The sequence below is a fragment of the Podarcis cretensis genome, assembly GCF_951804945.1.
Source record: "Podarcis cretensis genome assembly, chromosome: 3".
NCBI classification, from domain to species: Eukaryota; Metazoa; Chordata; class Lepidosauria; order Squamata; family Lacertidae; genus Podarcis; species Podarcis cretensis.
In genome coordinates, this window is record NC_137172.1 from 36,004,247 (window position 1) to 36,019,915 (window position 15,669).

General features: G+C 45.0%; 1 long non-coding RNA gene across 1 annotated transcript; it reads right to left on the reverse strand.

Annotated features, from left to right (window-relative positions):
• Positions 1-274: 274 nt before the first annotated feature.
• Positions 275-2,462, reverse strand: LOC307213527. The gene is made up of 3 exons (XR_013837552.1): positions 2,324-2,462; positions 2,111-2,220; positions 275-511 (listed from the first exon to the last, which is right to left on the reverse strand). It is a non-coding gene; the product is annotated as an uncharacterized lncRNA (long non-coding RNA).
• Positions 2,463-15,669: the final 13,207 nt, after the last annotated feature.

A 15,669-nucleotide genomic window follows, 5' to 3' on the forward strand; every position in this document is an offset into this window, starting at 1 on the left:
AAGAGTGTGGTGCCGTCATCAAGAGAGCCAGGCTGCCTGCCAGTGTGGTTGGCTTGGATGCATTGCAGAGAGAGCCTAGGTGGGGTGTGGGGAAAGAGACTCATGAACAAACAATACCCATGAACACAACCCTCCCCCCCCCCCAAAAAAAAAGGTCAAAGAAAAAGCACCTTTAGATGTGTCATGCCTGCATTATGATGGTTGAATAGAAAAGAGGGATCCAGGGGTAAATAAGATCTTGGGAACAAACTGTGTTATTTCCAGGTTGGTTGTGATTTTGAACAAACTGGGTCAGGTCCTTCTCTGATGTCACACCGATGACTCACGTCAAGGAACAAGGTAGCCTTTGTGCCTTGTTGCTGTTTTTCTCGGATGATGCAAATGTGGGAATGAGGGGGCAAGTTTCAAAGCAATTAGATGTTATGTGATTTCATTAATTCTTGACGGTCGGTTCCAGGAGCTCTCAGGAACTGAGCTGGAAACAGGAAACTTTTGATATGTTGAAACTGAGCTACAGGGAAGGGGGGGGGAAATCTTCATTTAATTCCCCCCACATGTTCCCCAGCAGAATGAAAAGTGGGAAGCATCTATTCTATACTAGACCATTTGTTTATGTGCTTTCAACTGATAAAATAAAATGGAACATCTCAGTCGCCTTTATTCATAGATATGCCTTGGCAAACTAGTCTTTGTTATGCAGAATTTCTGAAAAACAAAGTTGTTGGGTTTTCTTAAAAGCAGATGCTTAGCTCTTCCGTTGAAATCAGACAATTTGATATTCCAGAAGTTCGCCCTCTAACTTTTGGAGAGTGACTGGTGGGAATGGTGATTGGGGGGCAGATGTGTCGTCCCTGCAACTCTACTTCACGGGTCAACACCTAAGAAGAATGCCTCTGTGGGGACACCAGAGAATTCCTGCTACAAATCTCAAAATTTGGAGAAACCACGAATCTTTAACATGCATAAAACCACCATACATTTCTGGTGTAGAGAGAGGGTAAATTTGGTTTATTAGGTCCAGAATGAGCATTCGTCCTCCTACATCTCACCTCTTTCCTTATGGGTCGCTTCTGCACTTCTAGCATGGTTTCCCATTATATCCTCACTTGGAAACCGTGGTTTAATCATACGAGGAAATGGTGGCTTAACCCAGATCTGGTTGGTAAGCAGGGATTAAGTTCCAGTGGTGTCCAAACTTTTTTCAAAGAGGGCCAGATTTGATGAAGTCAAGGGCCGACCAAAGGGCCAACCAGAGTTGTTGACCTTTATTTTAGGACTGAAGTTATTGAGCTTTTTTAATGATTTTACCAGGAAATAAGCTGCCACAGGGGCTGAATTAAACCAACTGGTGGGCCGGATTAGGCCCCCAAAACAGACTTTGGACATGCCTGATTAAACCGTGATATCAGTGCTGAAGAAGGCTGTGCCGTAGGAGGAGAGGGGAACTGGTACATGAGCAGCTTTTTCAAACATGGACACTTCACTGCCAAGATTAAATTTCCTGTTGGAAATGAAGTCTATGAATTGCACTCAGGATGTGTTTAATGCTGCCAACATGGAGTAAGTGACAAACAAAATTATCAAGCCTATTTCTGTACAATAATCATTCCTTGAATGGTTTTGTGTGTGTGTAGAATTTGCTACTGCCTACTGTTTCAGAGTGAGAGATGATATCGGAATAAAGGGGCTATTCTGTAAACTGATCTTATCTCACTGGATTCAGGTAGGTGGCCACAGTCGATATATATATATATATATATATATATATATATATATATATATATATATAATTGTCCAGTAGCACCTTAGAGACCAACTAAGTTTGTTCTTGGTATAAGCTTTCGCATGCATGCACACTTCTTCAGATACTGCTACTGGACACTTATTTCACTGGGTCTGCCCAGATTCTAACTTGTCTGAATCAATTTTAAGATGTATTTTAATTAATTGATGTCTGTTTTTATGAATATTGTGTTGTTTTTATGATGTTAGCCACTCTGAGTCCGGCCATGGCCAGAGAGGGCGGGATACAAATAAAATAACCAACAACAACAACAACAACAATAATTAATGTCAGTTTAACACCTTTTCACAGAATCCAGGTCCATACCTTTTGCTTCAGTTTGAGAGGTCCCATATGGGCAGCCGGCAGAGGAAGTGCACTGAAGCATTTGCTTATTTATCAGTCTCACACCTGATGGTCAGAAATAGCTTGAGCAGCTGAGTTACCATAAGGAAGAAGGGAAAAAGGATGTTAGTTGTTTAACTGAATCATTCCCATATTGTTGGTGCTGATAAGGAAGGACACCTGGCAGATACTCACAGGGAGTTGTAAGAAGAGAGGAATTTTTGCACTGAGGTAATTTCCTAACATTTGTTGTGTGTCCCTCTGCTGGTAACAGTCTACATGCTTTTCCATTTTGTGCCTGGGAATTTCTCATAGATTAGTCCACGGTCCTGCTGGATTAAGAAGGCAGTATTATACAACAATGTAGTCAATGTCGTGCTCTCCAGCCCTTGCTGGACTCCAAATCCCATCAGCTAGGGATAGCCAAGGGTCTGGGATGAGGAGCATTGTAAGCTAGCAACATCTGGAGGTCACCATATTGGCTATCCCTGTAGCTATCCTGAAATAAGCTCCATGGAACATAGTGGGACTTACTTCTGAGTAACTATGCTTAGAATTGCTTCGTTATCTATTCAATAAGCTAAATCTATACAAGAGAGGGGACGCGGGTGGCGCTGTGGGTAAAACCTCAGCGCCTAGGACTTGCCGATTGCATGGTCGGTGGTTCGAATCCCCGCGGCGGGGTGCGCTCCCGTCGTTCGGTCCCAGCGCCTGCCAACCTAGCAGTTCGAAAGCACCTCCGGGTGCAAGTAGATAAATGGGGACCGCTTACCAGCGGGAAGGTAAACGGCGTTCCGTGTGCTGCGCTGGCTCGCCAGATGCAGCTTGTCACACTGGCCACATGACCTGGAAGTGTCTGCGGACAGCGCTGGCTCCCGGCCTAAAGAGTGAGATGAGCGCACAACCCTAGAGTCTGGCAAGACTGGCCCGTACGGGCAGGGGTACCTTTACCTTATACAAGAGAGGGAAACCTGAAGGGCGAAGAAAATCATGTTTTAACTTACAGCTAAAATATATTTTATTGGGGTTTTCCCCCAAATATTTTATTTTCCAAAATAATAAAACTTTTATAATTTAAATACAATAGCTGGGCACAGGTCTAGTAGTTGGTGGGAGAGAACTGTTATCCAACAAAGCTATTTCTCTTTATAACACCCTTTGCTACCCTTCTAAGCCCAGTCAGTCACTCTGAGACGGCTACACCGCAAATGTTGTTGAACCATACTTTGGAGAGTAGCTTATGTTTTTGACAAAAAAAATATGTTTAAATAGGAACCACTTTTAAATTTAAAATCGTCATCATCAAATGCTCCAAAGCAATTTTATTTTTGTAGTGTTTAACAGCTTACCACACCTTATAATTCTTTACTGGGGATTCAATCACGTTCAGGCAAAATTCAGGTTGCACAGCTATGGTTGATGGGGAGGTCTTGAACAATAAACCTGCTTCCCCCAAGGAGTGGATTTTTTTTTTTTTTTTTGGTGATAAAATAATAGAGAAATGGACTGGAAAGTGTGGGATAGCAATTGCTTTGATGCGACGTCATCTAACCTTCCCACAAACAAATCAGAATGAATTTTCAATAAATAGCCAGGGTCTTTTACTCTCCCTGCAAACCAGTCAGGATGAATGCTCAGCTCAACCAAATGGCTGGAAGTGCCTCCAAAGAGGTTTCGCTGCAACCTTGGGGAGAAAGTTAAGTTCTGGCTGAGTTGTTTGCTTCTGGCCACACAGACTGACAGACAGTTGTTCTTTCTGAGTGTACTGGTATCTTCTGATAACAGGTCCTGCAGGGTTCCGTCGTCTTTTGAAATTTCAAAAACCTGGTTGCCTTTGTCCAACTTTTATAATCTCTTATCAGTGAATTTACATCTCTGTCTCAAAGCATCTCTGTCTCAAAGCACTTTCAATTTTCTTTAAAAAGGATGTCTGTCTGTCCAACCCCAGGGAGTTTCAAAGCTGACTAATAATGTGAATCATGGTTTCCTATGTCATCTGTCATGGAAGGCATAAGGGAGACACCAGGCGGGAAGCTCAACAAGACTCTTATTCTTACAGAACGGCAGCTGGAAACTCCAGACTCCACCCAAATAACATTAAATTCAATGCCACCTAGCGGTGGGAAACCATATAATGAGACTAGCCACATGGTCTCCAAATTTTTCACTGCGTGCACTGAAAATGTGCGAAAAAGAGGGCAGGCTCCACCATTTACATTACTAGACGTTCAGATTCCAGGTGGTAGTGCAAGGTGACTTAAATGGCACACAATGTGTGAGGCAGTGTAGCCAAACTACCATCTGAAATCCACCTCTGCTACCATTTGTGAGGCTTTATTGAAGCTCGTTGAGATATGGCATTGGCCTCCAATCCAGCTGAGTTGTGTAAATTATGTCTTTCCTATGTGTTGAAGAGGCTGTAAAGATAAAGGCACCCTGTTTCGCTTATGGTAGACTTGGGCTAAGGTGGGCTATTACTGGGCATTCCTTTTGACGTGTATTCATCAAATTGTACAGCAGCCCTTAGCATCCTTTGCTTGCTTCCCTATCTACATATGGAAGGGGTTACTAAGCCTCTGTCCCACAGTGTTATGATACTGAAGCTACTTGTGGCAATATGGCTCTGTGCCTAAAATCGGGGATCCTGGTCTTTTCACACTGCACACACAAGATGCATTCATATCTTCAGCTAAGCTTGTGAAGTTCAGGGGACAGCAGATGTGATCTGTCCAGGAGCTGCATCCCTTGGTGTGTTCTGCTACTTTAGGGGTTGTGGTGGGGTGCATATGTGCCCACAGAGGCTGTCCCTAGTACCCACAGGGTCCCCTCCCTTTCCAAGCTGCAATTTGAATTGAAAGAAGTACCGTATTTTTTGCTCTATAAGACTCACTTTTTCCCTCCTAAAAAGTAAGGGGAACTGTGTGTGCGTCTTATGGAGCGAATGCAGGCTGTGCAGCTATCCCAGAGGCCAGAACAGCAAGAGGGATCGCTGCTTTCGCTGCGCAGCGATCCCTCTTGCTGTTCTGGCTTCTGGGATTCAGAATATTTTTTTTTCTTGTTTTCCTCCTCCAAAAACTAGGTGCGTCTTGTGGTCTGGTGCGTCTTATAGGGCAAAAAATACGGTATTCTCTTGTAGCTAGTAGATTAGGGAAACCGGGATGCAAATGGTGCTGTGGTCTAAACCACTGAGTCTCTTGGGCTTGCTGATCAGAAGGTTGGCGGTTTGAATCCTTGTGATGGGGTGAGCTTCCGTTGCTCTGTCCCAGCTTCTGCCCACCTAGCAGTTCAAAAGCATGCCAGTGCAAGTAGATGAACAGGTACCACTGTGGCGGGAAGGTAAACGGTGTTTCCATGCTCTCTGGTTTCCGTCACAGTGTTCTGTTGCACCAGAAGCAGTTTAGTCATGCTGGGCACATGACCCGGAAAGCTGTCTGTGGACAAACGCCAGCTCCCTCGGCCTGAAAGTGAGATGAGCACCACATCCCCATAGTTGCTTTTGACTGGACTTAACTGTCCAGGGGTCCTTTACCTTTACCTTAGAATAGGGAGCAATGTGTGATTGGTTGCGGTGTGTGGACAGGGCCCACAACAGTTTCTGCCGTTTGCAAATGTTTCTGTGGGTCCAAAATGTTTGGCAACCCTTGCTCTTCTTTCAGTTGTAGCAGGGCATGTATCCAAACAAGGACATTCCCTGTTGACCTGAGTCAACCGATCTCTGACTAATCGGTCTATCCCAGTGGCTATCTGTCCATAAGTCTTGGAGGCTCACCACTCTATTCATGTAAGGCCCTCTCAGGCTGCAATCCTATGAATGGTACTTGAATTCTATGCCCTGCTAAATTCTACGGATCTTCTAAATAAGCATGCATTGTATTTTGCTGCCAGTCACATACGGTCTACATCAGATGCACCCTTGCCATTGCCGCCCAATGCTGACTTACTTGAACAAAGGCCTTCTTTCTATCAGAGGCAATCTTTCATGCATGTAGTGCCAAAGCTTGATGTGTTCTTGCCCTTTTATCCAGCTTCTGCTCTTCCCCTTGTTTCCTCCACCCTCCAGACATCTGCCCACAAACTTCCAGCTCACCCGTCCCACCTTCAGTAGGTCAGGTGTCCCAGTGTGGGAGAAATGAATCTCAACCACAATTGAGAAATGTGTGGTTTGAAAGGCTTCGTTTCATCTATTTCTTTCATTTAGGTTGTCTGCATTCGGTATGATTAATACTGAAAAGTTATGTGCTACCACCAGCTCAGATCAGAGCTGCAATCAGTAAAAGCAAGACTTGGAGATGGCGGCGAGGGGCTTGTTTGTAAATCTCATTCAATGCAACATTCCCTTGCCTGAACTTGAGAAACTTGGATCTCACTGCCTTGGAAAAACGAAACGAAACTGTGTTTATTTTGACTGATTTTAATCCAAGTCAGGGTTTGGGACTCAGTGTCTTTACGGCCAGTCAGCTAGTAAAATCCTGAAATAGCGGAGCTCAATGTGATATTCCTATTATTTGTAAATACCCCCTTCTATGTTTTTCTGCATCTGCAATTCCTGACACAGTTTGTGACTGCTAAGCTCTTGCTTCCAGGTTGTGATCAATTCTGTGCGGCAGAGATACAGCCCGTGACTCACAAGCATTGAGTCACTGAACTGGAGCTCAGTGGTGTTCCAGCAGCAACACTTCAGCAGTGACGGAACAGGCTTGGCAATGAGAAAGCAGCCGCTACTCACTCCCAGCATGTACATGCCGCTAGTCAGTGGGGATCCAAATCCCCTTTCCTCTGATGCTTCTTACACACCAGCAGGCTCCTAAGGTAGCCTGAGGATAACTTCAATAACCACTGGGCAGGAGATGATCAGCTTAGATTGTACCTGTCTGATGCTTACCTGTCTAGCTGCCCATTTCCCTCCCCGCCCCCCCCTTCCACATAGCAGTTTATTCTTGGCTGGGAGCTGCTCATGCATGCAGATTTTGCCTGTTGCCCACATGTAAAGGTTAAAAAATAGGTAAAGGACCCCTGGACGGTTAGTCAACCCCTGGACGGTTAGTCAATAGTGACTATGGGGTTGAGGCACTCATCTCGCTTTCAGGCCGAGGGAGCCGGTGTTTGTCCACAGACAGCTTTTTGGGTCATGTGGCCAGCATGACTAAACCGCTTCTGGTGCAACAGAACACCGTGATGGAAACCAGAGTGCACGGAAATGCTGTTTAGCTTCCTGCCGCAGCAGTACCTGTTTATCCACTTGCACTGGCGTGCTTTTGAACCCCTAGGTTGGCAAGAGCTGGGACAAGAGCAACGGGAGCCCATCCCATTGTGGGGATTCAAACCACCAACCTTCTGACCAGCAGGCCCAAGAGACTCAGTGGTTTAGACCACAGCGCCACCCCCACCCTACATGACACTGTCTTTATTGAAATGCTGTCCTTTATCATTTTACAGTTTAACCCAGATTACTGCTTCTGTGGGTTGGAGGACATCCTGCCTAAGCACCTGTGGAAACTCTGCCTACACCCTCCAGTCAGGGACTGTGCCATCACCTGCAGATGAACGAGCCGATGAACTGATGATGATGCGGACACAGCACTGTGTCTTCATCACCCCTGTCCCCATGCATGATGACAACACCACGGGGCCATCAGTTCATCAGCCCCTTGACACAGCCAGCAGTGATTCCACTATTTAAAGTCCCTAGGCATGGGCAGGGGTTCAAATCCCCTTATGTTTTATGCACAGCCACTGTTTTGGAGCAAATCACATAAAAGGAAGGCAGGAGAGTTCTCATGATGCACTGATCTCATAGCTTGCCAGGCAGGCAGCCCCTGGCCCTACTGTCCACTGGTATGTGGCCCTAGCTCAAGGTTGGTGAGAAGGAAAGGCAGTCCCTGGGTAACAAAAGGTTCCCCATCCCTGCTATACCTGCTCAGCGGATGGATGCTGGTTACAGCATTGTGCCATTGTTATAAGAATTTAAGGTCTCAAATATATAAATTAAATGTGCAAGGCAAACACGGACATAAATACATAAACCACATGTCTGAAACAGTACAGGAAGACAGTCCTGAAACCATTTTGACTCTCCCAAACTGACCAAATGTTTCTCTGCAAGGAGGGAAGAACTGAAAAAAACTCCCCTTTGTCTCTGTGCTCACAAATCCTTCCTTAAGGGCACATTTAAGGTGTGAATAGGGTGAGCCTGTGACCTGTGACCTGGATTCAGAAATTTAAGTAGTTATAATAACGCCAGGAGTGCCTGGGGTTCTCTGGTCCATGGGGTCACGAAGAGTCGGACACAACTAAACGACTAAAGAACAACAACAATAACAAAGAGTGGCCAAAACCCAGATAATGCAAGCAGGTAACCTGCCAGACAGGAGATAAACAACACACTCAGGATTCTGTTTTAGAGGACCGCCCCCTGTGATGTATGTATGATGTTTTGGGGGAGGTGGTCCTGGGCTGCACCCCTTCTGTGATGTATGTATGATGTTTCTGGGGGTGGTCTGGAGTTTGAGGATGGGCAATTCCAAAAGTCTATATAAGGGTGGGCACACCTTTGTTGTGGCTGCTCCTCCTCTCTCCTGCATGTGGGGGGAGAACCCTGTCGCAACAGCTTTAATAAAGATCAGGCTTAGTAGCTGCTTTGCTTCTCAGTATTCTCTGGTTGGCCTCTGTTATTTTCTTCTACCGATAGAGAACCCACTGAAGGACTCTATAAGGGCTCTTGTGTACCCCATAAGGGAATAAGGGCAGATTTTGTTTACAACACCTTGGGAAGTAAGGAACCACAGAACCACAGAACTGTAGAGTTGGAAGGAACATCAAGGGTCATCTTGTCCCACCGCCTGCAATGCAAGGATCTTTTGCCCAATGTGGGGCTTGAACCCACAACCCTGAGCTTAAGAGTCTCATGCTCTACCAACTGAGATGACGGAGACCATTTCAAATGGGCCCCAGTAACCTACTGACCTTTTGTTACTTGTAAAGAGATTATGTCCTTCGCATTCCCCTGCGAACTATCCTAAGACTTCCAGTTCTAGGGGGATTTGAGAGTAAGCTGCATTGAACTTGGTGGCTTTTGCTTGTGAGTAAAACATGTGCAGGATTAGGATGCACGCATGAGTCATTCAGCAAGCAGGCCCTTGGGACAAAATCAAGGAGACCTGCCTGGCAGTCCTGTGTGCCCCCAGCCCCTTTTGCTTTCCATCTGCGTTTCATCCTGTAAAGATCTGGTGGTGGCAATAGTGGCAATGAAAGTGGGGAAATAAAATCTCTCCTTCCAGATGGCAGAGAGGATGCATGCTCTCTGTTATTGGCAAAAACAAGCTCTTCTCAGGATGTGCAAGTCACAGTATTGCAGCTGGAATAATCTCTCCCCCCCCCCTTTTTTTTTCTTTTTAAGGACGAGCACAAGAGAAAGCGAGAAGCAAAAATGATAATTAATTATGAACATTACTGAATTAATATTTGAAATCCTCAAGGAATTAATTTCACCAGAGCAGGGGATGTGCCTACTGGTATCTAATTTATAATTAAAGGCTCAAACAGATAATATTTTTGTCTGTTTAGTTATCTTCCTTCCTCCCCTACCTTTCGCCTTCTTACATTCTTAATCTGCGGCTGGGTATTCATCCAGAGGAAGCTGAGGCAGGAAATATATTTAGACATTTCTCCTAAGTAGGTGTTGCCTTTGGGTGGAAAGACAAAATACTAAGAGCCAGTTTGCATGTTAACACTAAGCCAAGCCAGGCTGGGGGTGGGCTACGGATGAGCCACCCCTGCTGTAGGTTTATGAATCTGGCAAACATATCCCAAGAATGGACACAGCCTTACAAGAATATCTCCAAGGACTGTACATGGAACAGATCCACCTTTAAAAACTGATATAGCAAAATATTTTGTGTGAGAAGAGGATTGCAATAGTAAATTTACTAATTCATGTGAATTCACACTGAAAGTAGCATTCTTTTTTTTTAATATTTTATTTAGGATTTTCTTGTTTTACAGAAGTGTAATGCCTCGTATTTTTTTTTTCCCCATGTAACATTTTTACAAATCCGTTTCATTTGTTGAGGCATTAGGGGGAGAAGAAAAAAAAAGGAAAAAAAAGGAAAAAGAAAGGGGGTGGAGGGAGGGAGGATGGATGGGGGTGGGGTCAGGTGGTGGTGTTTCTATTATGCTTAATGTATGTAGAGTTTGGTGTCAGCGTTGTTTGTGTTGTTCACTTGTGTTCCTTTGGTGGTGAGAGAGTTTGGGGTTGGCCTAGGGTGTGATTGTTTGTTTGTGATTGGCTGTGGTGATCTTTGTTTTCGTGTGTGAGTGGGGTGGGTGGGTGTTTTGGATCAGGTTAGCCATTCTAAGGGGTGATGACCATAACACTTTGGGGGTGTGAAAAATGGATAGGATGGTAGTACCTATTCCTGATTAATAATGACCCCAAACTGAGACAGCACAAGATGTAGCCATGCCCACCAATGTGGTGGCTTTAAAAGGGGTCATAGACAAACCCATGGAGAATAAGGCTCTCAGAGGCTGCTAGCCAACCTGGCTGTGTTCTGTCTCCACTGCAGGAGGCAGCAGCCCAGTTGCTGGGAATGACAAGTGGCAGGAGTGCTGTTGTGCTCAGCTCTTGCTTGTGGGCTTCCCATGTGCATCTGCTTGGGCCCTGTGAAAACAGGTGATGTATTGCCTGAAACCGGTCTAAATGTAAAATTGTGAGAGCTATTTTAGAATTTCTGATCAGGCAATGTATCGTGAATCCCCAGCCCCACTCACTGCCAGCATTGCCCCCTTCATTTTTAAAATATATATATTTATATATTTTAACATATCAGTTCCAACAGTCATACAACATATCTTCTCATCTTATACAATATTTTAGACTTCCGTCAACACCTCTGATGATTTTCCGTTCTTTTTCACTTATTCTGCATTTCTTAATTTCTATATTACATTTAATTATCCTTAACTAATAATTCTCTTCATAGTCTTTCTTGCAATATTTCAAACACTCCACTTTACAAAACTTCTTGCAATCCTACTAGCGTAATCTGTTCATCACAATTACTTTTCAAATAGTTCATATATTTACTCCAGTCTTCTAAGAATCTCTGATCCCGAAGGTTTCGAATCCTTCCTGTTACTTTATCTAATTCTGCATAGTCAGCATTGCCCCCTTCAATCAGGCCTCCTGATGGCCACCTGATACCCGCCCACTCCCTCCCTCTGCAGCCTAGCTGTCAGCCTCGAGAGTGGGGCTTGCCTGCTTGCCAGCTGATGCCTTCCTTTCTTTGCCTGGCTGCATGAGTGCTGGCAGGCTGCCTCCTCCCTCCGTTCCTCCTTGTGCCAAGCAGAATGGTGGCTCCAGGTAGCCACTACTTGCACGGCGAGACTATCGTCAGGACGAGCCACGGTTGGCAGTTCCAGGGAGGCTGGCGGCTCTGTGGTCCTGTGCCATGCCCTGGCTGCTGCATTCTGCCCAGGGCAGTGCCACCCACCACCAGAGCTAGTGTGGTGTAGTGTTTAAGAGCGATAGACTCGTAATCTGGTGAACAGGGTTCGCTTCCCCGCTCCTCCACATGCAGCTGCTGGGTGACCTTGGCTAGTCACACTTCTCTGAAGTCTCTCAGCCCCACTCACCTCACAGAGTGTTTGTTGTGGGGGAGGAAGGGAAAGGAGAATGTTAGCCGCTTTGAGACTCCTTTGGGTAGTGATAAAGCGGGATATCAAATCCAAACTTTTCTTCTTCTTCTTCTTCTTCTTCTTCTTCTTCTTCTTCTTCTTCTTCTTCTTCTTCTTGTTGTTCTTCGCAGGGAAGAGGCAAAAGCTGTGCATGGTGACGCTAATCTGTGGCCAGCAATTGCCCCCTTCCTCCTTTCTGACATCATAATATACTGCCGTATTGCAAAGTTTAGCCAGCGATATTTTACGGTGTTGGGGAGCAGATAATCAAAGCACTCCTACCTCTTTAGCAGTCATGGCTTCTCACAAAGAATCCTAGGAGCTGTCGGTTGTTAAGGGTGCTGAGAGTTTCTATGAGACCCCTAGCAAATGAGGATTTGCAGGATTTCTTTGGGGGAAGCCAGGGCCGTTGAAGTAGTATTATGTGTTGTGGTTGTGACCTAGGGTGCTGGACTATGTTCCTGTGTTAGCTTCTGTGGGTAGCAAAGGAGGAGAATAGGAAAGACAAGTCTGGGCTATCAAACCAGACTCACACCCCGCAAGAAAGGTATTTGTGTGCGCCTTGCTGCAACAGGGACGTTTCTCCTTCCTGGGACAGGAAGTTGCAAGTGCATATCCTCCCACTTAATACCGTAGGGTGAAAGGAAAAACTCACACAGCCTCCTGCCATGTTAGTTTAAAATACAGCCTTGGCCTTTAGTGCTCTTTGTTATATAAACACAAGTAGCACAGACATATTAATCAGCCTGCCATGGAGGGCGGAACTGAGCAGCAACCTCAAATGCCACCCACTCCTCATTCTCTCTCCCATTTGATGTTGCTATTTTAAGAAACACATTATTTCCTGCTGTGATTTTATATTTTTACCCAGCTTCTAATTCGGGCTCTGAGGTAAGCAGTGACATACATATCCCTCCTCTTTACCTCTCCGACCTCCTTAATTTGGTTCCTCTCATTCTCTCTCTCCCTCACCCACTCTCGGCTTCTTTTTTATGTTTGGGGGGGAAATTGCTGCCCATCTCCCGGGCAGCTGAGTGTTTCACAGGTCAGTTTCTTCCTCCAGGCCACAGAAGCCAAGCCATGTGGTTGCAGCAGAAACCTCTCTCTCTCTTTTTAACTTCAACTTCCATCGTCCCTGATCATCAACCATGCTGGCTGGGCTCCACCAACACCTGCAAGGCCACGTTCTCCATCCCTGCCCTAGATGCAATGGATGCTTTTAAAACCAGAAAGCTCCAGATCTGTCCTCTAAAGGAGAGATGGAGAACCTGTGGCTTGCCAGATGTTGTGAGGACTACAACTCCCATCAGCCCTGACGGTTGGCCAAGACAACGACAAGAATCCACCAACATCATACAAATCTATATGGCTAACCTGATTCAAAAACACCCACCCACCCCACTCACACATGAAAACAAAGTTCACCACAGCCAATCACAAACAAGCAACCGCACCCTAGCCAACCCCAATTTCTCTTATCACCAAAGGAACACAAGCGAATAGCAAAGAGAACCCACACAAACGACTCTGACACAAAACCCCACACATACATTAAGCAAATTAGAAACATTGCCTCCCAACCCCACCCCCACTCGCCTTTCCCCCCTCTACCTCTTCGCCCCCTTTTCTTCCTAATGTAACCCTAATGACCAGGGCTGACCTATGGAAAATGTAACTTGAAAAAAGAGACATTATGCATACCTTTGTAAACCAAGAAAACTGTAATAAAAATAAACAGGAAAAAACCCCCAAAAACCTGATGGTTGGCCATGATGGGATTTGGAGTTCCACAACGTCTGCAGGGTCACAGGTTCCCTGAGTTATACTGCGTACTGAAGCTTCAGGATGACTTTGCCTGGCTGCTGCATGCTCAGCAGAGCTGTAAAGATTTCCAGTCAGGCTGTGTCAGACCAGGACTGGGCAGATCCAGGTTCAAATCCCTTCTCAGCCATGAATCTCACCAGCTGACCTTAGGCTGGTCACTCTCTCTCAGCCTATTGTACCTCACAGGATTGCTATGAACAGAGAATGGGGAGGAGAACTGCGTATTCTGCCTTGGGAGAAAGGTGGCTACAAATCTGTGATAATAAATAAAATGCAGCAAATAGTGATTCAGCCTAGTAAAGGGTGTCTAACAGTGTGAGAACGATCCTAGAGGTGCAGCAGTAAAAACTGCAAGCACATTTGCAAAGTTAAGTAGGGTCCAGTATGATTGCAAACTAGATGGGGGACTGCATTGCAAGGGGGGGGCACTAGATGACCCCCAGAGTCAGTCCCTTCCAGGTCTACAATTCTATGATTCCTATCCGTTTTTACTTGGATGTATGTGCCATCAAGTTTGATGGGGTTATTTCCAAGTAACTATTAATAGGATTGCAGCTGATGTAGGGGTCATTTCACACTTTGCACCCTGGCTGTACCTTAACAGGAAGCTGCAGCCAGTCTCGGCTCTATAATAAGCGTACCTCTGTACTGCATGTATTCCTATACCTTGTAGCTTCATATCTTACCTTTTAAGGGCATGCTTCTGAAATAAAATAAAAAAGTTGTATGCCTACAAAATGTTTATTTTTATGAAAACGACCTAAAATGTTGCCTTGAGTCTGTCCTAACATTTCTTGTTTCCACCAATGCAACATTTTAACTTGTGGGGGGAAAACTGGACTTGGTTTTTCTTGCTTAGACTTTAAAACGGCCTTTCTCAAACCTTTGGTCCCCAGATGTTGTTGGACTACAACTCCTATCATCCTTACCTAGTAGGACCAGTTGTCAGGGATGATGGGAGTTATAGTCCAACATCTGGGGACTGAAAGTTGAGAAAGCCTGCTTTAAACTGTAGATCTGATGCCTGCTGTCATGCAAAACAAAAAGGATTTTAATAGTCATAAATCAGCCTTTGCCACTGTTGTGCCTTCCAGAAGTTGGACTACAACTCCCATAATTCTTTACCATTGGTCCTGTTGGCTGGGGCTAATGGGGATTGCAGTCCAACAACAACTGGAGGGCACCGGGTTGGGAAAGGCTGCTATAAGCTGCAGGTCATGTCCTCAAGCAATAGTATTTGTGATGGCAAATGATGTAAGGTCTTGCTACTGATAACAACAGTGTTTCCTGCAACATCCAGTATTTTGGCATAATACCTACAAACTGGCCAGCTTGTTGACCACAAGTGCCTTCTCTGGAGACAATTTTGTCTACTTCTGAGAAAGACTTGGGGCTCTTCCAGATGCTCAGTTTATTCAGTATTCGTTCTGATTTGCTTACATAAAGCTTAGGCGGAGCTTAGATGGTGTCCGGTTTTATTGAGCGTTTGATTTGTTTACAAAGTGTTTATATGTTTTCTCATTGATCATTTGTTCATCCCACACTTCCTGGTCATTTCACAGTCACTTTCCGAACCACAAAAAGTTGATTTCTTTTGTTAAGTGTATTTTCTGTACTAGGTTGACAGAGTGCTTTAATCCACTTCCATTGCACAAAACTATATTTCTGTGATGTACCTGAATCTTTCCTGCAGACTAGTGACAGTCTGGTGAAGGCACCCTTAGAAACAATGAAGAAGAAGATGAAGTCAAGGAGCTGGCATCTTGCAGCCGAAGGACAGCTTGTTTGGAAATCATTGCTGCCTTCAAACTATCACAATTTTGCAAAGAGATTCAAGCTCGTACCAGAACTTTTTGCATGGCTGAAGTGCTTTGGTTCAACAAATCCACTTAGAAAAACACATACCATTTTTTTGCCAGTTTGGAAAGTGACGGAAATGTCCCTAAAGGTGTGGGATGAACGAATGATCAATGGGCAGGTGTATGAACAATGCTCATTGTCACATAATGTCCTCATAAACAAATCAGAACGGATGCTCAATA